The sequence below is a fragment of the Anabrus simplex genome, chromosome 1 (assembly GCF_040414725.1).
Source record: "Anabrus simplex isolate iqAnaSimp1 chromosome 1, ASM4041472v1, whole genome shotgun sequence".
In the NCBI taxonomy this organism is placed as follows: Eukaryota; Metazoa; Arthropoda; class Insecta; order Orthoptera; family Tettigoniidae; genus Anabrus; species Anabrus simplex.
In genome coordinates, this window is record NC_090265.1 from 12,171,662 (window position 1) to 12,195,185 (window position 23,524).

Sequence of the window (23,524 nt, forward strand, 5' to 3'; positions counted from 1 at the left end):
GTACAGAGTAATAAATAGCTTAAAAGATTGTGAGCAACTGAAAAATGACCTCGATAATGTTGTTAGATGGACAGTAGGCAATGATATGATGATAAATCTTGTTAAAAGTCAGGTTGTGGGTTTCACAAGTAGGAAACGTCATCTCAGTTCAATTATTGCACTGATTGGTTGAAAGTTCCTTTTCGGGATCAATGTAAGTACCTATCTGTTAATATAAGGAAAGATCTTCATTGGGGTAATCATATAAATATGTTTGAAATAAGTGTACAGATCTCTCTCTGCACATGGTTATTATGGTATATAGTGGTTGTAGTAAGGATGTGAAGGAGAGGGCATATAAGTCTCTAGTAAGATCTCCAACTAGAGTATGGTTCCAGTGTATGGGACCCTCACCAGGATTACTTAATTCTAGAACTGGAAAAGATCCAAAGAAAAGCACCTTGATTTGTTCTGGGCGATTTACGACAAATGAGTAGGGTTTCAAAATGTTACAAAATTTGAGCTGGGAAGACTTGGGAGAAAGGAGACGAGCTCCTCGACTAAGAGGTATGTTCCATGCTGTCAGTGGAGCGATGGCGTGGAATGACATCAGTAGACGGATATGTGCGGTGTCTTTGAAAGATCAGAATATGAAGAAAAAGCTGGAATTCAAGAAGACAAATATGGCAAATAATCTTTCATAGGAAGGGAAGTAAGGGATTGGAATAACTCACCAAAGGGGATGTGCAATATATTTGCAATTTATTTGCAATCATTTAATAAGAGGCTAGGAAAACAACAGATAGGGAATCTGCCACCTGGGCGACTGCGCTAAATACAGATCAGTAGTGATTGATTGATTGTCTAATTTTGGTGCCTGACAAAATGAAGATCTTAAGGATGTATCAGGTGAAGTGTACGTATTTATACATGAGTATATCAGTAGCACTGATCAATTACGTAAGGGTAGATTTGCGTAAACATGTGTCCTATACAAGAAGTATGTGCGTGTGTTTGTTTGCGCGAGCGTTCCTTATTCTGGATTTGTTGTATCGAGATTGCTAAATGTAAATTCGTCTAATTCTGGACAAGAACTTGCCGGCAAGCAACCGACGACTTTTACCTTCGAAAGGTTCCACATGGTGGCGTGTTAATACGGAACAAAGTAAGGAGTGAACGATACAGTTGCCTAGTGTGGAGTGTTGCTATAGGTTAGCCAGTAACAAGTTGTTTCAGACAATTTCTCTTATAGAATGGTACTGTAACGACGGAATGCAGAATTACTACTAGTTTAGAAATACGCGTGAAGCGTAAAGAACGAATAATATACTAAAAAAGAGACAATAATCTCTACTACTTTGAACATCTGAGAGGATTTCTACAGTTACCGAGCTCCTGGAACAGGTTAAAGGGAGAATTAGCATAAAGGAGGGAAGTTCAGACTAAAATGCGTTCATATGAAAGCAACAAAAATCGCGAGTTGTGATTGCTGCAGTCAAACAGAGCAGGAACTTCGCAAACATCCTGGCAACTTGAACTTGACACAGCACAGATTTTGTAAGTGGAAATGACATCCACAAAATCTAACGATGATGACACGTTTACAGCTCCACTATGTTACAAAGTGCAGGCCCCTGGGTGACGACGGCTCATATCCCGCATGGAGTTCTGAGATTCAAAATTATATATTTATCGTGAAGAATATAATATGAAAGAAATAGCGGATATTCTGTAAGTGGGTGCATTTATAAGATGTAGAAAATAAAGTTATGATCTATATATCAAAAGAGTTTACTAAAATCCGTCCGTCGCTCTACTGAACTGATTTGCTGCATTTCTGTTGTAATCTCTCGGGAATTACTGTGCATGCCGGTGGATCACGAGACATTAAGTGATCACTCCGTTAAGTGGTGACGAAGGCGCAATACATTCCCTACGCACTGCAGTCACCGCCTAGGTAGGAGAAACTCCCCCTATATGGCCACGACGTGATAGATGCAGCTATTTGCTACGAATTTCGTGGATAATGTTAGCTACATTTACTTTCAGATTTTTATCATTGTAGATGCAATATATATTTACTTCGCTACGTTTATTGTTAACTAGCAAATGTACCCGTGCTTCTCTACGGTATTCTACATTGTGTTCGGATATATCCGTAACTAAGATTGCATCTACAAACGGACATCACCATCAGACGCCTCGTTCAGTTGATCCTATGACATTTTCTCGTATCTCCTACATTCATGAGTTGGATTCAGTTAGTCACTGAATGGGGTGAAATTTGATACAGTTTTCACATATTACTTCCTTCTTTCGATACTCACATGACACTGGAATCATAACATTTGGCGAACATATGGCCACTGGTCACGTCAATGCGCGTGCCCAATGTCATGATTGCATCTTTCCTGTAAGTGTGCCAAACGATAACATATTCGTGTAAAAAGTACAAAATTTACTTGAACTCCAGAAATGCAGTTCTATTTAGCGAATAAGGGATAGAGATACGACAAAAAATCATAGACCCAAAGTAGTAGATCTCTCCAAATTAAAACGCGATTGTGCTTTCTCTTTTGTGATACGACTTGTCGTTTAGCCACCAACTATTCCGAAACGAAGGTCTGCACTGTCGTTAAAATTGCATCCATTTTCCGATATTTTCCGCGGCCAAAAGTTAAAAATTTGCATAGCATGGAATATTTTCTCAAAGAAAAGAGTGTCCAGGTTTCGGGGTTAGCAATTACATACATTATAATTATAGAATATTACGCCTTTCAGCGTTCAGTCTGCAAGCCTCTGTGAATTTACTGAATGTCGCCTCGATTTGCAACTAGTGTTATGGCCTCATTTAGTTCTATACCTCTTATCGTTAAATCGCTGGAAACTGAATCTAACCATCGTCGTCTTGGTCTACCTCTACTTCTCTTACCCTCCATAACAGAGTCCATTATTCTCCTAGGTAACCTATCTCCTCCATTCGCCGCACATAACCCCATCACAGAAGCCGGTTTATGCGTACTGCTTCATTCATCGAGTTCATTCCTAAATTAGCCTTCATATCCTCATTCCGAGTACCCTCCTGCCATTGTTCCCACATGTTTGTACCAGCAATCATTCTTGCTACTTTCATGTCTGTTACTTCTAAATATGATATACTGAGTTCACCCAGCTTTCGCACCCGTAAAACAAAGTTGGTCTGAAAACAGACCGATGTAAAGATAGTTTCGTCTGGGTCCTTCTTACAGAATACTGTTGATCGCAACTGCGAGCTCACTGCATTAGCTTTACGACAACTCGATTCAATCTCACTTACTGTAATACCATCCTGGGAGAACACACAGTCTAAATACTTGAAATTATCGACCTGTTCTCGCTTTGTATCACCAATCTGACATTCAATTCTGTTGAATTTCTTACTTACTGACATCAATTTAGTCTTCGAGAGGCTAATTTTCATACCATACTCATCGCACCTATTTTCAAGTTCCAAGATATTACACTGCAGGCTTTCGGCACAATCTGCCATCAAGACCAAGTCGTCAGCATAGGCCAGACTGCTCACTACATTTATACATAACTGAATCCCTCGCTGCCATTTTATACCTTTTAGCAGATGATCCATGTAAACTACGAACACCAAAGGTCAAAGATTACAGCCTTGTCTAACCCCTGTAAGTACCCTGAACCAAGAACTCATTCTACCATCAATTCTCACTGAAGCCCAATTGTCAACATAAATGCCTTTGATTGATTTTAATAATCTACCTTTAATTCCATAGTCCCCCAGTATGGCGAACATCTTTTCCCTCGGTACCCTGTCATATGCTTCCTTTAGATCTACGAAACATAAATACAACCGCCTATTCCTCTCGTAGCATTTTTCAATTACCTGGCGCATACTGAAAATCTGAACCTGACAGCCTCTCTGTCGTCTGAAACCACACTGGTTTTCATCCAAGTTCCTCTCTACGACTGATCGCACCCTTCCTTCCAAGATGCCAGTGAATACTTTACCTGGTATACTAATCAATGAGATACCTCGATAGTTGTTGCAATCCTTCCTGTTCCCTTGCTTATAGATAGCTGCAGTTACTGCTTTTGTCCAACCTGAAGGTACCTTACCAACACTACATGCTAATCTTATTACTCTACGAAGCCATTTCATCCCAACCTTCCCACTGTACTTCACCATTTCAGGTCTAATTTCATCTATTTCTGCTTCCTTATGACAATGGAGTTTATTTACCATCATGTCCACTTCTTCAAGCGTAATTTCACCAACATCATTTTCCTCCTCCCCATGAGCTTGGCTGTTCGCAACACCACCAGGATGATTTCCTTTTAGATTGAGATACTGAGTAATTAAGGAATAAAATAATACAATTGAGAAAGTAGAGGGGTTAGGTGCCTCCCACGGCAGGAAATGAGTCAGCACTTTTCTGCTGCGTCAGCACCCGAGGTCATTGACCCCGACCAGAGGACATTGACTGCGTGACGTCATGACCACGTGACCGTGACCTCACGATCACGTGCTCCTGTTTCTAAAACAAAGCCACGTGCTTTCTTGACAGCTGTCAAAACCTCATGGCTACCACATTAGGAACGTGGTGGCTCTTGTTTCTAAACAAAGCCACGTGCTTTCTTGACAGCTGTCAAAAACTCATGGCTACCACATTAGGCACGTGCTGGCTCTTGTTTCTAAACAAAGCCACGTGCTTTCTTGACAGCTGTCAAAACCTCATGGCTACCGCATTAGGCACGTGGTGGCTCTTGTTTCTAAACAAAGCCACGTGCTTTCTTGACAGCTGTCAAAACCTCATGGCTACCGCATTAGGCACGTGGTGGCTCTTGTTTCTAAACAAAGCCACGTGCTTTCTTGACAGCTGTCAAAACCTCATGGCTACCGCATTAGGCACGTGGTGGCTCTTGTTTCTAAACAAAGCCACGTGCTTTCTTGACAGCTGTCAAAACCTCATGGCTACCACATTAGGCACGTGGTGGCTCTTGTTTCTAAACAGAGCCACGTGCTTTCTTGACAGCTGTCAAAACCTCATGGCTACCGCATTAGGCACGTGCTGGCTCTTGTTTCTAAACAAAGCCACGTGCTTTCTTGACAGCTGTCAAAACCTCATGGCTACCGCATTAGGCACGTGGTGGCTCTTGTTTCTAAACAAAGCCACGTGCTTTCTTGACAGCTGTCAAAACCTCATGGCTACCGCATTAGGCACGTGGTGGCTCTTGTTTCTAAACAAAGCCACGTGCTTTCTTGACAGCTGTCAAAACCTCATGGCTACCGCATTAGGCACGTGGTGGCTCTTGTTTCTAAACAAAGCCACGTGCTTTCTTGACAGCTGTCAAAACCTCATGGCTACCGCATTAGGCACGTGGTGGCTCTTGTTTCTAAACAAAGCCACGTGCTTTCTTGACAGCTGTCAAAACCTCATGGCTACCGCATTAGGCACGTGGTGGCTCTTGTTTCTAAACAAAGCCACGTGCTTTCTTGACAGCTGTCAAAACCTCATGGCTACCGCATTAGGCACGTGGTGGCTCTTGTTTCTAAACAAAGCCACGTGCTTTCTTGACAGCTGTCAAAACCTCATGGCTACCGCATTAGGCACGTGCTGGCTCTTGTTTCTAAACAAAGCCACGTGCTTTCTTGACAGCTGTCAAAACCTCATGGCTACCGCATTAGGCACGTGGTGGCTCTTGTTTCTAAACAAAGCCACGTGCTTTCTTGACAGCTGTCAAAACCTCATGGCTACCGCATTAGGCACGTGGTGGCTCTTGTTTCTAAACAAAGCCACGTGCTTTCTTGACAGCTGTCAGCGGCCATCTTTAAACAATAGACGATCGCAAACTTCAGTACATTCCCGACGCCTACGAGAGCGTGCCTAACCTCACATCCGCCATCTTTAAGGGGCTAACCTTAGTTTTACGACAAGGTGCCCTTCCCGACGCCAATTACACAAGATCGCGGCTATACATAGATCCTTATGAGACGGCCTAGGGGTGCTTACGCAAGAAGGCGGCTATACACAGGCTCTTATCGAGAAATCTAGCTTAGAGGCTACTGCGAAACATGGTGACTGCTCTTATGAGACGGATGAAGGGCACTTGCACAAGATGGCCGCTGCTCTTATGGAGAAAGCTGGCTGAGGAGGCTTACTGCGCAAGTTGGCGGCTATACATAGGCTCTTATGAAGAAATCTAGCTTAGAGGCTACTGCACAAGATGGCGGCTATACATAGGCTCTTATGAAGAAAGCTAGCTCAGAGGCTACTGCACAAGATGGTGGCTATACATAGGCTCTTATGAAGAAAGCTAGCTTAGAGGCTACTGCGAAACATGGTGACTGCTCTTATGAGACGGATGAAGGGCACTTGCACAAGATGGCCGCTGCTCTTATGGAGAAAGCTGGCTGAGGAGGCTTACTGCGCAAGTTGGCGGCTATACACAGGCTCTTATAAAGAAATCTAGCTTAGAGGCTACTGCACAAGATGGCGGCTATACATAGGCTCTTATGAAGAAAGCTAGCTTAGAGGCTACTGCACAAGATGGTGGCTATACATAGGCTCTTATGAAGAAAGCTAGCTTAGAGGCTACTGCACAAGATGGTGGCTATACATAGGCTCTTATGAAGAAAGCTAGCTTAGAGGCTACTGCACAAGATGGTGGCTATACATAGGCTCTTATGAAGAAAGCTAGCTTAGAGGCTACTGCACAAAATGGCGGCTATACATAGGCTCTTAAGAAGAAAGCTAGCTTAGAGGCTACTGCACAAGATGGTGGCTATACATAGGCTCTTATGAAGAAAGCTAGCTTAGAGGCTACTGCACAAGATGGTGGCTATACATAGGCTCTTATGAAGAAAGCTAGCTTAGAGGGTACTGCACAAGATGGCGGCTATACATAGGCTCTTATGAAGAAAGCTAGCTTAGAGGCTACTGCACAAGATGGTGGCTATACATAGGCACTTATGAAGAAAGCTAGCTCAGAGGCTACTGCATAAGATGGTGGCTATACATAGGCTCTTATGAAGAAAGCTAGCTTAGAGGCTACTGCACAAGATGGTGGCTATACATAGGCTCTTATGAAGAAAGCTAGCTTAGAGGCTACTGCACAAGATGGCGGCTATACATAGGCTCTTATGAAGAAAGCTAGCTTAGAGGCTACTGCACAAGATGGCGGCTATACATAGGCTCTTATGAAGAAAGCTAGCTTAGAGGCTACTGCACAAGATGGTGGCTATACATAGGCTCTTATGAAGAAAGCTAGCTTAGAGGCTACTGCACAAGATGGTGGCTATACATAGGCTCTTATGAAGAAAGCTAGCTTAGAGGCTACTGCACAAGATGGCGGCTATACATAGGCTCTTATGAAGAAAGCTAGCTTAGAGGCTACTGCACAAGATGGCGGCTATACATAGGCTCTTATGAAGAAAGCTAGCTTAGAGGCTACCGCACAAGATGGTGGCTATACATAGGCTCTTATGAAGAAAGCTAGCTTAGAGGCTACTGCACAAGATGGTGGCTATACATAGGCTCTTATGAAGAAAGCTAGCTCAGAGGCTACTGCACAAGATGGTGGCTATACATAGGCTCTTATGAAGAAAGCTAGCTTAGAGGCTACTGCACAAGATGGTGGCTATACATAGGCTCTTATGAAGAAAGCTAGCTCAGAGGCTACTGCACAAGATGGTGGCTATACATAGGCTCTCATGAAGAAAGCTAGCTCAGAGGCTACTGCACAAGATGGTGGCTATACATAGGCTCTTATGAAGAAAGCTAGCTTAGAGGCTACTGCACAAGATGGTGGCTATACATAGGCTCTTATGAAGAAAGCTAGCTTAGAGGCTACTGCACAAGATGGCGGCTATACATAGGCTCTTATGAAGAAAGCTAGCTCAGAGGCTACTGCACAAGATGGCGGCTATACATAGGCTCTTATGAAGAAAGCTAGCTCAGAGGCTACTGCACAAGATGGTGGCTATACATAGGCTCTTATGAAGAAATCTAGCTTAGAGGCTACTGCACAAGATGGTGGCTATACATAGGCTCTTATGAAGAAAGCTAGCTCACAGGCTACTGCACAAGATGGTGGCTATACATAGGCTCTTATGAAGAAAGCTAGCTTAGAGGCTACTGCACAAGATGGTGGCTATACATAGGCTCTTATGAAGAAAGCTAGCTCAGAGGCTACTGCACAAGATGGTGGCTATACATAGGCTCTTATGAAGAAAGCTAGCTCAGAGGCTACTGCACAAGATGGTGGCTATACATAGGCTCTTATGAAGAAAGCTAGCTTAGAGGCTACTGCACAAGATGGTGGCTATACATAGGCTGTTATGAAGAAAGCTAGCTTAGAGGCTACTGCACAAGATGGCGGCTATACATAGGCTCTTATGAAGAAAGCTAGCTTAGAGGCTACTGCACAAGATGGTGGCTATACATAGGCTCTTATGAAGAAAGCTAGCTCAGAGGCTACTGCACAAGATGGTGGCTATACATAGGCTCTTATGAAGAAAGCTAGCTTAGAGGCTACTGCACAAGATGGTGGCTATACATAGGCTCTTATGAAGAAAGCTAGCTTAGAGGCTACTGCACAAGATGGTGGCTATACATAGGCTGTTATGAAGAAAGCTAGCTCAGAGGCTACTGCACAAGATGGTGGCTATACATAGGCTCTTATGAAGAAAGCTAGCTTAGAGGCTACTACACAAGATGGTGGATATACATAGGCTCTTATGAAGAAGGCTAGCTTAGAGGCTACTGCACAAGATGGCGGCTATACATAGGCTCTTATGAAGAAAGCTAGCTTAGAGGCTACTGCACAAGATGGCGGCTATACATAGGCTCTTATGAAGAAAGCTAGCTTAGAGGCTACTGCACAAGATGGTGGCTATACATAGGCTCTTATGAAGAAAGCTAGCTTAGAGGCTACTGCACAAGATGGTGGCTATACATAGGCTCTTATGAAGAAAGCTAGCTCAGAGGCTACTGCACAAGATGGTGGCTATACATAGGCTCTTATGAAGAAAGCTAGCTTAGAGGCTACTGCACAAGTTGGTGGCTATACATAGGCTCTTATGAAGAAAGCTAGCTCAGAGGCTACTGCACAAGATGGTGGCTATACATAGGCTCTTATGAAGAAAGCTAGCTCAGAGGCTACTGCACAAGATGGTGGCTATACATAGGCTCTTATGAAGAAAGCTAGCTTAGAGGCTACTGCACAAGATGGCGGCTATACATAGGCTCTTATGAAGAAAGCTAGCTCAGAGGCTACTGCACAAGATGGTGGCTATACATAGGCTCTTATGAAGAAAGCTAGCTTAGAGGCTACTGCACAAGATGGTGGCTATACATAGGCTCTTATGAAGAAAGCTAGCTTAGAGGCTACTGCACAAGATGGCGGCTATACATAGGCTCTTATGAAGAAAGCTAGCTTAGAGGCTACTGCACAAGATGGTGGCTATACATAGGCTGTTATGACCTCCTCCTCCTCCTCTCACTCCTCCTCTGTCAAGGCAGCGATGACGTCATCATAGTTATGCCTGTTTAGACTTGATAGTTATCAAGGTTGCTTACTGACTGAAGGCTTTATAGATAATATGTATGGGAATTTTTCTTTAGTCTTCGAGATACACTGATAGAGAATAGAGAGTACATATGACGAGAACATTAATGGTTGATGTACAAGGCTTTAAAGTAAACGGCAACAAATTTGTGTTTAAAGAGGTGGCTGTGTTAGATTGCAGTGTGTTGTGGGCACCAAAACTTGTTAGTTTAGTATTTAGACCACTTTTCCCTTACTGTTTGCAATCAGATTTAGATAAAAAGCTGACTCACAGGATCGAAAACAATTTAAATTTGAAGTGGGAAGAAAAACGAATACCTTATCGTTTTCTATCTTTAACGACGAACGCACATTTGTCAAGGGCAGATCTTGTTTTTTTGAATGATTATGAAAAAAGAAATGGTTGCGTGAGTATCTACCATCATCGTGTGAAGTTATCGACATGCATGAATTAGGATGTCAATCATTTAAAACTTTTCTGAAGGAGCATAGTGGAGAAGCAAGTAAACAGTCTTTACAACATGTATGCATGCTCTTTGATTGGTTGTGTTGCTGTGCATGCTGGGAGGTGAACAACATATGTAAACTGCAGTGTCGAAATAACGTTAATATGAAAGAAACATTTGTAGAGTGAGGACATCATGTCATTTCTAACAGATGCTCAGCGTAACGCAGTTCAAAAGGCAATGGTAAAGTTTTATGCATGCAAAAAGGAACTAAACACTTTTACTGAAGAAGAGTTAAATGCATTACCAAAGGAATTTTTGGTTAATGTAGCTGCGAATTCTGGAAAGAAGATTTAGGATAATGTGCCTCGTGAGTGGACTCATGATCCTGCTTTGTCAGAGTTCAAACCTGTAGTTTACATCATGAACAAGTGAGTTTAAGTAGGAGAACTTCTGTGAGACAGTGTCGTACATGTAAACTGATTAAACTCTATCACGGACCTAAAACTAACGAGTTGTCATCGCGTATAAACACTTATCATGTCTGCAAAAAGAGTAAACCAGAAAAAGGCGAAGAAATCTGCTGGGAGGACGGTGAAGAAGCATACTAGGCATGGGCTCATCAATAAAGTGATTGATCTTCTTCCCTTCGAACTTCATTGTTTTCAGTGTACGATTTTGCTTATCGACAAAACAACCCTGAACTAAGATGTGTAGCTGATGAAAATCTGCTTCGTAAAGCTATGCTGCGTGTGTCGTCACCTGGTGCTTCTGTTGCTGACAAGATAGCAGCATTTTTGGTTGCCGGTGCAATAAAAGGAAAACTATTACTAGGTAGTGGCAAAGACAGTAAAATAAAGAGAGGATTAAACAGATTTCCTTGAAGAAAAAAATTATGTATTGTGAAATAAATATGAATTGTCAAATCAATATACAAGTGTTGTTTTATATTAATCCTACAGCATGTCCTAGTAATAATTTTGATGTGTATTAACTTAGAAGAAAGGAGAGGTAGAGGATCGAGAATTAAAAAACACACACAACATTTAAAGTACATCTTCTTTATTAATCCATGAATTAAAGCTGTTATTAAAACCAAGCTATTTAACATACAGTTTATTCTCACGACTTCGAATAACACGTTCAACTAGATAGTGATCAGGATATTTTGTTTTCTGCAGTTCTTCGATATAGAATCCTCCTTCAATAGCCTGTCCTTTGAGATCGCGTAATAAATACGTAACTGTATTAGTAAGCTTAACACTCCTTTTTTGAACAATTTCAGTGCTCCAGTTGGGAGTGTATCCTTTTGCAAAGATAGACTTGTGTTTGCTGATGCGAACAAAATCACCTTCTTTAAAGCGACAGCGGCGTGGATCAGCTGTTTTGATTACAAGAAGAATAGCATCTAGGCGAGGTGTATTCCTGGTAACAAGACGTGGCTTTGTCCCGATAGTGCTTTGAGGTGTATCGTTGTAGGAAGATACAAGTCTAGGGAGCAGATCAATCCAACGATACGAACCTTGTGCTGTAAATTCTCGCCACATCTTTGTTTTGAATGTACGATTAAAGCGTTCTACAACACTTGCCTTGAGACTGCTGAACGTAGAGTAGTGTTGAATGCCAAGTAACTTGAGGTAAGAAGAAAAAAATCCTTGTTGTAAAACTCTTTACCGTGATCAGTTTGAAGAAGCCTTGGGCAGCGTTTCGATTCTTCATCTATGTGTTTAAATGCGTTTTTGACATGAGCTGCTGGTTTAGAAAAGCAAACTTCGAGTACACATCGAAAACAGTAAGTAGATACTTCTTATTGCTAGAGACATATGGAACCATTTCTACTAAGTCTGCTTGCCAGAGATCAACTTTTTCTCGTGTAATAACGCTTCTGGGAGAGTAGGTGCGCCGTGCGGGTTTATGTAACTCATATGGGATGTTTACTTTTACAGGTGAGATCTTCTCTTTACGAGACCATACAAAATAATACCGGCATATTGTAATACTCTATTTCTAGAATTTCTGATTCGTGACCTGTGTGACCAGCAACTTGCTATAATTTTAAAAGTTGTAATCGTTCAACGAGTAAGTTTAGGTAATTCCAGTATCTTACGTCTACATACGGCAACAAAGGCTTGTAGATAACATCAAGACCACGTGCAGTCGGAAACAGCTTAGAAATAAACTCACGATACTTGTAACTCTTATTTGTCTTTACAGCTTCCATTCACATGTAATTACGTCGTGTTGCGTCAGTAACAAAAAGTATTGCTTTATATCCTTGACAGGTATTCGTGAGAATAGAATTTTTAAGAGTCCTTTTGTAGGTTGTAAGTAACACCTTTTACAATAAGTTTGTTACTATTAATCTTAACATTTGAATTTCCCATACAGGAACAATCGTCTTCATAGCGAATACCGTAGGTAGTGTCAGTTTGTCCTGTAAAGGATTTTTCTATATAAGGTGCAAAGAGAGATCCATATATATCTTGAATAAAAGTTCTAAACTGATAACGATACTATGGCGTGATCATAACCTCAGGCAAAGATGGTAGATCTTGTGTCGATGTATTAGGCCTTTCAGCAATAAACTTTGTAGTTAAAAACTCAACATGCTTAGATGATGGTGTCAAGTTGCTTCAGATTCTAGGAGGAAAAGTGTACAGTTTAATAAGGACAACTGTGTAATTGACACCAGACATAGATTTTCAGCCCTGAGGGAAGTAAGCGATAAGCAAGGACTTATCCGTATGGGAAGCAGTCAAATGTATAGAGCAAAATCCGTTACGAGAAGCTAGACCTAAAGCCCCACACAGTGCACCGGCAAAAGTGTCGAACATTCTTATATTTTGTGATAGCCAGGCGAGGGGATTTGCGGAGAAAATGAACAATGAAGATATTGCAGAATCGGCCGTCATCTATCCTGGGGCCCCAATCAAGAAGGTATTGGAAAACACGGAGCAGGCGGCAAGAAATCTCGGAAGTCGTGATGCAGTAGTGATCATCGGCGGGACGAACGACGTAGCTCACAACGACGCTAAGAATGTCATTTCTGAACTTAAATGTACACTAGGTAAGCTGACTCACACGAACACCTTTGTAGTGAACGTGCCCCACAGGCATGATTTGATTAGAGACTCGTGTGTGAACATTGAAGTGGACAAAGTTAATACAGATATGATTAAAATTTGTAAACATTTACGTAATACTCAGGTAATTGATAGCAGCAGTTTCAAAAGACACTGTTACACAAAGCATGGCCTTCATCTAAATAATTCAGGTAAAAAAAGATAGCAAATATTGTTCTAGATTTTATTAATCTTAAGATATGTACTGTAAAAAAGGCAACTCCCTTAAGTTATAATACTGACCAGGAAAACTAGTAGAAAGAGCCAGCTGTACTTCAAGCTGGCTCAGTCAACTAGAAAATGAAACTCATAAAAGTAAGTAATTTCAAGTTACCCAATTGCAACAGTCAAGTTTTAGGGAGGAAGGGGGTCTGAGATTGCTCTTGGTAAACTATCAGAGTGTGGTAAATAAACAATTAAAATTCGGTACATTGATGGAATCTTATGAGACTGATGTGATGATAGGAGTGGAATCCTGGTTGAGAGAAGGGGTGGGTAATAGAGAAATATTTCCAAAAGGATATACAGTCTATCGCAGAGACCGAGGAGATAAAAAGGGACGGGGGGGGGGGGTTATTCTGGTGAAGGAAACATATTGTTCACATAAATGGTTTACCGATGAAAGGGATGAAATATTAGGGCTAAAATTAGTTTCTGATAATATGAAGGAGGTGAGAATTATAGGAACATACAGGCCTGTAAGAGAGGAAAGAGACATGGAAATATTTGAGAAAAGAATAGATTATACTCATGAAAACAATAATAATGATATGGTAATAATTGGGGGAGATCTAAACTTTCCTAAAGTTGAATGGAATGGAGCTGCAAGTGAAGCCTATGAACATAAAGTGGCAAATAAGTTAATATGTGAGGGGGGATTTACACAGGTACCGTAGTACAAGAACCGACTCGTCTCAATAACTTACTAGATGTACTCTTGGTTAAACTACGGGACATTTTTGATAAAACTAAGGTAATTGAAGGAATAGGTGACCATAAGTCTGTAATAATGGATATAGGACTCGTACCAAGAAGGCTTAATAAGAGGGTCACACAAGACAAGAAATTGTACAGAAAAACTAAAGTTGGTGAATTTGGGACTTACCTTAAATCACAATTCAGTTGTTGGATAAGTGAAGGGAGTAATTTTGATACACTTTGGGCTAAATTTAAAGGAATCATTTGGGAAGGAGAGAAGAGACTTGTACCTGTTAGGAAAGGTAAAATGACCTCAGACCCTGTTTATTATACAAGGGAAATAAGAAAATTGAAAAGAAAATGTAGAATAGTAAACAGGAAAATCAAAGAGAGTAGGGAGAGTAGAGAAACTAGAAAACAGCTGATGAGGGAACTGAATAGAGTGAAAAGGAAGCAAAAGGGAAATGGAAAAGGCTGTATTCACATATCAGTAATCAAAAAGGAAAAGGAATCCAAATTCCTACAATGGTGGGAGAAGGGGGTGAACACAATTTAACAGATACAGAAGAAGCAAACCTATTTAGTAGGGAATGCAGAGATTCAGTAGAAGATTGTCAGGAGTTGGAAACTGTAAGAGAAGATAAAGAGGGAGAGACACAGATGTAAACAAGACACTTCTCATTCACAAATAAGATATTTTCAGAGAAATCCAACTGCTTCAGCAAGGAAAAAACAGCCGGAAATGTTCAAATTACTGGGGAGGTATTAAAGACAATGGGGTGGTACATAGTGCCTTATTTAAAATTTCTCTTTGACTATGTCAAAAATAATATTGTAATACCAAAGGAATGGATTTATAATAATACCAATTTATAAAGGAGAGGCTGATAAAAGGAAATGAGGGAACTACAGACCAATCAGCCTGACCAGTATTGTTTGTAAAATACTGGAGAGTTTAATATCAAAGTACATCAGAGGAATATATGATGATAAAATTTGGTCCATGAGGAGCCAGTTTGGATTTAGAAAGAAATTTTCTTGTGAGGCACAACTGGTGGGATTTCAGCAGGACATATCAGATCAATTGGATTCAGGAGGCCAGTTAGATTGCATAGCCATAGATCTTTCCAAAGCCTTTGATAGGGTGGAACATGGAATATTATTAAAGACATTGGAGGGATTAGGATTGGACGTAAGGGTTACACGTTGGATAAAAACTTTTCTAAATTCAAGGGTTCAGAAAGTCAAAGTAGGAAATAATGTATCGCAGGAAGAGAAAGTTTGGTAGGGAATTGCACAGGGTAGTATAATCGGTCCGTTACTTTTCTTAATATACGCAAGTGATTTAGGGGACAATATAACATCAAAAATAAGATTGTATGCAGATTACATAATTGTTTATGGGGAAATAAACAACATTGAGGATTGTTCAGAATTATAAAGGGACCTTGAAAGTATCCAACAATGAGTTGAAGAAAATAATATGAAGGTTAATGGGGGCAAATCAACTGTTACAACTTTTACAAACAGGAGCTTTAAAACTGAATTTGAGTAAACTTTGGATGAGGTAGTTATCCCTAAAGACGGCAAGGGCAAATACTTAGGTTTGAAATTTGAAAGTAATTTGCACTGGAAGGGTCATGTTGATGACATTGTTGGGAAGCATACAGATCGTTACATGTCATAATGAGGCTACTTAAAGGATGCAACAAAGAATTAAAAGAGAAAAGTTACTTAAGTATGGTTCGTCCATTATTGGAATATGCAAACAGTGTTTGGGATCCTCACCAAGATTACCCGATAAAAGAACTACATGGTGTGCAGAGGAAAGCAGCAAGATTTGTAACAGGGGATTTCAGGAGAAAGAGTAGTGTATCAGAAATGTTAAAGGAACTAGGGTGGGAAACCTTAAGTAAGAGAAGGGAGAAAACCAGACTTATAGGATTATATAGAGCCTATACAAGAGAAGAAGCATGGGGAGATATCCGTGAGAGGCTTCAGTTGGATAATAATTGTATCGGCAGGACCGACCACAAATATAAAATTAGAAGGGATTTTAGTAGAATCGATTGGGGTAAATTTTCATTCATTGGGAAGGGCGTGAAGGAGTGGAACAGTTTACCAGGGTTAGTGTTTGATCCTTTCCCAAAATCTGTACAGATATTCAAGAAGAGAATAAACAGAAACAGAGAAAATAAATGAAATGTTAGAGGGCATTCGACCAGTGCAGGTTAATGTAAATAAAAATTGTGTGTGATTAAATTAATTACATCCCCTGGTCTAAGGAGTTTGGACTGACAAAGTAAGGGACTGCCTGTAGGGGTGAAGTACAGTGGGGACTTCGAGGGCCCTGGGACCGCTACGGTAGCTGTGAAGACCCTTCAGGAACTCTGAAAAGTGGTGGCATTAGGGGCTCTGGTTAAGACGCAGCAGGTCGTTATGCTACTTAGGTTCCAACATGGGTAAAAAAAAATTATAAGTAAATAAATGCAATGTAAATATTAATCTTATACCAGTTGTATAGTATAATTTGAAGTAATTCCACATACTGTATATCAGTTGACTATATTTGTAAGTAGTACAGGAGATATTATAAGTAGAATTTTGTAAACAATATAAATTTATTAAGGATGAGATGTGCGTTTAATAGAGAAAATTATTAGCGTAAATTGTACAATATTGTATTATAGGAAAATGTTTTCTCTTGTTAATTTAATATTTAGTGCTTGACAATAATGTATTTTAGTGTACCATTTGCCACCGAGGTAGGCACCTCATTTGCAAATAAAGAGATTTTGATTTTGATTTGATTTTGATTTTGGTGAGGTATCATTAAGATCTTCTTCCAAATCATCTTCTCGATCAATATCCTGCTTCTCCTCTTCCTCATCCTGCTTCTCTTCTTGTTTATGCTTCTCTTCTTCTTCTTCATGTTTCTCTTCATTATATGATGTTTGCATAGAAACAAAACTTGAAGTAGACTACGGCAATGAAGTAGAATTAAAAATTCCTTTGAGTGGTGTACCTAGTTGTGCCTTTATTTTTTAATATACGGTCTGCTTGAATACATTTAAGCTCTTCAAAATTCCCGACGAATGTCGTTTCGTGCTTGGATTATATGTTCTCCATAAGAGCAGCCGCCATCATGTGCAGTAGCCTCTAAGCCAGCTTTCTCGATACGAGCCTGTATACAGCAGAAATTTGCGCAGCGCCCTTGGCCTTCTAATAAGAAACCATGTATAGCAGCCATCTTGCCCAATCGCCTATAAAGTGCCAATGTATAGCCGCCATCTTGTCCTATCGCACATGGCCGTTATCTCTCTCAATGAGTACCTAAGTACAGGCGCCATCTTGTGCTATCCCCCAAGGCCGGCATCTCTCTCCATAAGATCCTACGTACAGCCGCCATCTTGTGCTATCGCACATGGCCGGCATATCTCTCCATAAGATCCTACGTACAACCGCCATCTTGTGATATCGCCCATAGCCGGCATCTCTCTCCAAAAGATCCTACGTACAGCCGCCATCTTGTGATATCGCCCATGGCCGGCATCTCTCTCCAAAATATCCTACGTACAGCCGCCATATTGTGCTATCGCTTATAGCTATCATCTCTCTCCATAAGATCCTGTATATAGCCGCCATATTGTGCAATTGTCGTCGGTAAGGGCATCTTGTCATAAAACTAAGGATAGCCTCGTCAATATGGCGGATGTTAGGTTAGGCTCGCTCTCTTAGGTGTCGGGAATGCACTGAAGTTTATGATCGTCCTTTGTTGAAAGATGGCGGCTGACAGCCGTCAAAAAGCTCGTGGAATTTCAAATTGCCGTCTTCCACGTGCCTAAGGTGGTAGCCATGAGCATTTTGCGGCGTCAAGAAGCCAGTACTGAAGTTTGCGATCGTGCGTTGTTTAATGATGGCCGCTGACAGCTGTTAAAAAGCACGTGGCTTTGTTTACAAACAAGTGCACGTGGAATTTCAGATTGCCCGCCACCAAGTGCCTAAGATGGCACTGATGAGGATTTAGCCCCGTCATGATGGCAGCATGATGCTCCGTTGTTTAAAGATGGCCGCTGACAGCTGTTCATATGCCGCACAAGAAACAATGAATATTTCAAGTTGAAACGTGTCTACTTGTTGTTAGCTTCTGTCCCAAACACTTCGAGTTCGATTCCTCGTTAGGTTATGGATACAAATAGCCTAAAATAACAGTCGTGCTGAGCACCAGCCGCTGTAAGCTGTAGAATTGTCCTGCAGCTATAAGGTTTTAGCACCCCAGCACATGCCTAAGGTAGCAGTCATAAAGACTTGGCCCCGTTAAGATGCTCTCTAGATAGCCGCTGACAGCTGCTGTAAGCTGTAGAATTGTCCTGCTGCTATAAGGTTTTAGCACCCCAGCACATGCCTAAGATAGCAGTCATAAAGACTTGGCCCCGTTAAGATGCTCTCTAGATAGCCGCTGACAGCTGCTGTAAGCTGTGGAATTGTGCTGCAGCTATAAGGTTTTAGCACCCCAGCACATGCCTAAGGTAGCAGTCATAAAGACTTGGTCCCGTTAGGATGCTCTAGCAGTCATAAAGACTTGGCCCCGTTAAGATGCTCTAGCAGTCATAAAGACTTGGCCCCGTTAAGATGCTCTCTAGATAGCCGCTGACAGCTGCTGTAAGCTGTAGAATTGTCCTGCAGCTATAAGGTTTTAGCACCCCAGCACATGCCTAAGATAGCAGTCATAAAGACTTGGCCCCGTTAAGATGCTCTCTAGATAGCCGCTGACAGCTGCTGTAAGCTGTAGAATTGTGCTGCAGCTATAAGGTTTTAGCACCCCAGCACATGCCTAAGATAGCAGTCATAAAGACTTGGCCCCGTTAAGATGCTCTCTAGATAGCCGCTGACAGCTGCTGTAAGCTGTAGAATTGTGCTGCAGCTATAAGGTTTTAGCACCCCAGCACATGCCCAAGATAGCAGTCATAAAGACTTGGCCCCGTTAAGATGCTCTCTAGATAGCCGCTGACAGCTGCTGTAAGCTGTAGAATTGTCCTGCAGCTATAAGGTTTTAGCACCCCAGCACATGCCTTAGATAGCAGTCATAAAGACTTGGCCCCGTTAAGATGCTCTAGCAGTCATAAAGACTTGGCCCCGTTAAGATGCTCTCTAGATAGCCGCTGACAGCTGCTGTAAGCTGTAGAATTGTGCTGCAGCTATAAGGTTTTAGCACCCCAGCACATGCCTAAGGTAGCAGTCATAAAGACTTGGCCCCGTTAAGATGCTCTCTAGATAGCCGCTGACAGCTGCTGTAAGCTGTAGAATTGTGCTGCAGCTATAAGGTTTTAGCACCCCAGCACATGCCTAAGATAGCAGTCATAAAGACTTGGCCCCGTTAAGATGCTCTCTAGATAACCGCTGACAGCTGCTGTAAGCTGTAGAATTGTGCTGCAGCTATAAGGTTTTAGCACCCCAGCACATGCCTAAGATAGCAGTCATAAAGACTTGGCCCCGTTAAGATGCTCTCTAGATAGCCGCTGACAGCTGCTGTAAGCTGTAGAATTGTGCTGCAGCTATAAGGTTTTAGCACCCCAGCACATGCCTAAGGTAGCAGTCATAAAGACTTGGCCCCGTTAAGATGCTCTCTAGATAGCCGCTGACAGCTGCTGTAAGCTGTAGAATTGTCCTGCAGCTATAAGGTTTTAGCACCCCAGCACATGCCTAAGGTAGCAGTCATAAAGACTTGGCCCCGTTAAGATGCTCTAGCAGTCATAAAGACTTGGCCCCGTTAAGATGCTCTCTAGATACCCGCTGACAGCTGCTGTAAGCTGTAGAATTGTCCTGCAGCTATAAGGTTTTAGCACCCCAGCACATGCCTTAGATAGCAGTCATAAAGACTTGGCCCCGTTAAGATGCTCTAGCAGTCATAAAGACTTGGCCCCGTTAAGATGCTCTCTAGATAGCCGCTGACAGCTGCTGTAAGCTGTAGAATTGTCCTGCAGCTATAAGGTTTTAGCACCCCAGCACATGCCTTAGATAGCAGTCATAAAGACTTGGCCCCGTTAAGATGCTCTAGCAGTCATAAAGACTTGGCCCCGTTAAGATGCTCTCTAGATAGCCGCTGACAGCTGCTGTAAGCTGTAGAATTGTGCTGCAGCTATAAGGTTTTAGCACCCCAGCACATGCCTAAGGTAGCAGTCATAAAGACTTGGCCCCGTTAAGATGCTCTCTAGATAGCCGCTGACAGCTGCTGTAAGCTGTAGAATTGTGCTGCAGCTATAAGGTTTTAGCACCCCAGCACATGCCTAAGATAGCAGTCATAAAGACTTGGCCCCGTTAAGATGCTCTCTAGATAACCGCTGACAGCTGCTGTAAGCTGTAGAATTGTGCTGCAGCTATAAGGTTTTAGCACCCCAGCACATGCCTAAGATAGCAGTCATAAAGACTTGGCCCCGTTAAGATGCTCTCTAGATAGCCGCTGACAGCTGCTGTAAGCTGTAGAATTGTCCTGCAGCTATAAGGTTTTAGCACCCCAGCACATGCCTAAGGTAGCAGTCATAAAGACTTGGCCCCGTTAAGATGCTCTCTAGATAGCCGCTGACAGCTGCTGTAAGCTGTAGAATTGTCCCTCAGCTATAAGGTTTTAGCACCCCAGCACATGCCTAAGGTAGCAGTCATAAAGACTTGGCCCCGTTAAGATGCTCTAGCAGTCATAAAGACTTGGCCCGGTTAAGATGCTCTCTAGATACCCGCTGACAGCTGCTGTAAGCTGTAGAATTGTCCTGCAGCTATAAGGTTTTAGCACCCCAGCACATGCCTTAGATAGCAGTCATAAAGACTTGGCCCCGTTAAGATGCTCTAGCAGTCATAAAGACTTGGCCCCGTTAAGATGCTCTCTAGATAGCCGCTGACAGCTGCTGTAAGCTGTAGAATTGTGCTGCAGCTATAAGGTTTTAGCACCCCAGCACATGCCTAAGGTAGCAGTCATAAAGACTTGGCCCCGTTAAGATGCTCTCTAGATAACCGCTGACAGCTGCTGTAAGCTGTAGAATTGTGCTGCAGCTATAAGGTTTTAGCACCCCAGCACATGCCTAAGATAGCAGTCATAAAGACTTGGCCCCGTTAAGATGCTCTCTAGATAACCGCTGACAGCTGCTGTAAGCTGTAGAATTGTGCTGCAGCTATAAGGTTTTAGCACCCCAGCACATGCCTAAGATAGCAGTCATAAAGACTTGGCCCCGTTAAGATGCTCTCTAGATAACCGCTGACAGCTGCTGTAAGCTGTAGAATTGTGCTGCAGCTATAAGGTTTTAGCACCCCAGCACATGCCTAAGATAGCAGTCATAAAGACTTGGCCCCGTTAAGATGCTCTCTAGATAGCCGCTGACAGCTGCTGTAAGCTGTAGAATTGTCCTGCAGCTATAAGGTTTTAGCACCCCAGCACATGCCTAAGGTAGCAGTCATAAAGACTTGGCCCCGTTAAGATGCTCTAGCAGTCATAAAGACTTGGCCCGGTTAAGATGCTCTCTAGATACCCGCTGACAGCTGCTCTCAAAAAGCACGTAGAATTTTTCAAGTTGCCCGCTACCACGTGGTATCTTGTGTAGTAGGACCCCTCAGCCAGCTTCTTCATAAGAGCAGCCGCTACCTTGCGCAAGCGCCCTTAAGCCGTCTCATAAGAGCAGCCGCAATCTTCTGCTCTGACTTTTGAGAGAATGAACCGACAGATTCAGAGTCAGATTTCGAACGTTTATCAGCTATTTATTCACATCAATATCGGAAAATGAAAGTAATGATGAACAACCTATCATAGCAACGTGCTCTATGGTTTCGCATGAAAAACACCTTTTCTAACATTTTATACCTCTCAGAGTGATGTAACTCTTGCTAGTGCATTACAGAGATGTTATTCACAATCTGTACATCTCAGTTTGATTGTGACATGTTCCTGTTTTCTATACATGTGATCGAAATTGTTATTAATATTTTGAATTTACGAATAGCACGTTTTTAACAAACAGTACATTTTTCTAGTCAAACAATTTATACAGTTTCTTGTCACCTCGACAATCCACAGTGTATTAGCTTTACCTAGATACATAAATCTCTGCAGATGTATTTCGTATCTTGTGGAAATTTCGTATTTTATACAGACATGTAAAATCTGCCAAGTGGCAACCACCACAACATTTAACATTGCCAGTTCAATTTCCATGTGATTTTTATACTCATTGTTTAGACTACTGCATGAACCGCGAGATGGCAGTACGCCGTGATCGGAACTAAAAGCTTGGTCATGTACATTGTTAATATTATCTTAGGCCTATATTTCCAATGTGAAAAGATCTGTTTTTGATTTATAGTGCCGTTTAGTCATTAACTGTAATGTTCGGTGTAGATTGAGCTGTTCTCTCACATCTCCTTAACCCGTAGCACTCGTTCTTACATTTAGAAGCGCAATATGGCGTGCACATCTGATGGTTACAGGTTCAAACACTGCCCAAGTAGTCAGATTGTTTATGTCCGTACATGACTCCATGGAAGGCAGCTCTGATCACACATTTGACAACATTAATTCAACTCTCTCATAGGTCACTCGATAGAGATCAGGTTTACTCTGCTGTCCTGTAGCGTAGAAAGAAACACTTAAATTGATGTGCTGGATGTACCCCCCGGAGAGCCGCGATAATCCAAGGCGCCATCATTATAACACACATCATCACCACAGAACTTTATGCCTGCAAGCCTCTATGAATTTACTCAATGTCGCCACAATCCTCTATTTGCAACTGGTGCTGTGTCCTCACGTAGTTCTATACATCTTATCTTCAAATCGTCAGAAACTGAGTCTAACCATCGTCGTCCTAGTCTCCCCCTACTTCTCTTACCATACATAACAGAGGTAACAGAGGTAACCTATCCTCCTCCATTCACCTCACATGACCGCACCAACAAAGCCGGTTTATGCGTCCAGCTTCATCCATCGAGATCATTCCTAAATTAACCTTTATCTCCTCATTCCGAGTACCTCCTCCCATTGTTCCCACCTCTTTGTACCGGCAATCATTCTCGCTACTTTCATGTCAGTTACTTCTAAATTAGGAATAAGATATCCTGAGTCCACCCACCTTTCGCTCTCGTAGAGCATAGTTGGTCTGAAAATACACCGATGTAAAGATAGTTTCGTCTGGGAGCTGACTTCCTTCTTACTGAATATTGTTGGTCGCAACTGCGAGCTCACAGTATTCAATCTTACTTATCATATTTCCGTCCTGGGAGAACACACATCCTATATACTTGAAATTATCTACCTGTTCGTGCTTTGTTTCACCAATCTGGCATTCAGTTCCCTTGCATTTCTTACCTACGGACATCAACTTAGTCTTTGAATGGCTAATTTTAATACGATACTCATTGCACCTATTTTCAAGTTCCAGGCTGTTAGATTGCAGGCTTTTCGGACAATCTGTCTTAACCAAGTCGTCAGAATGGACCATACTG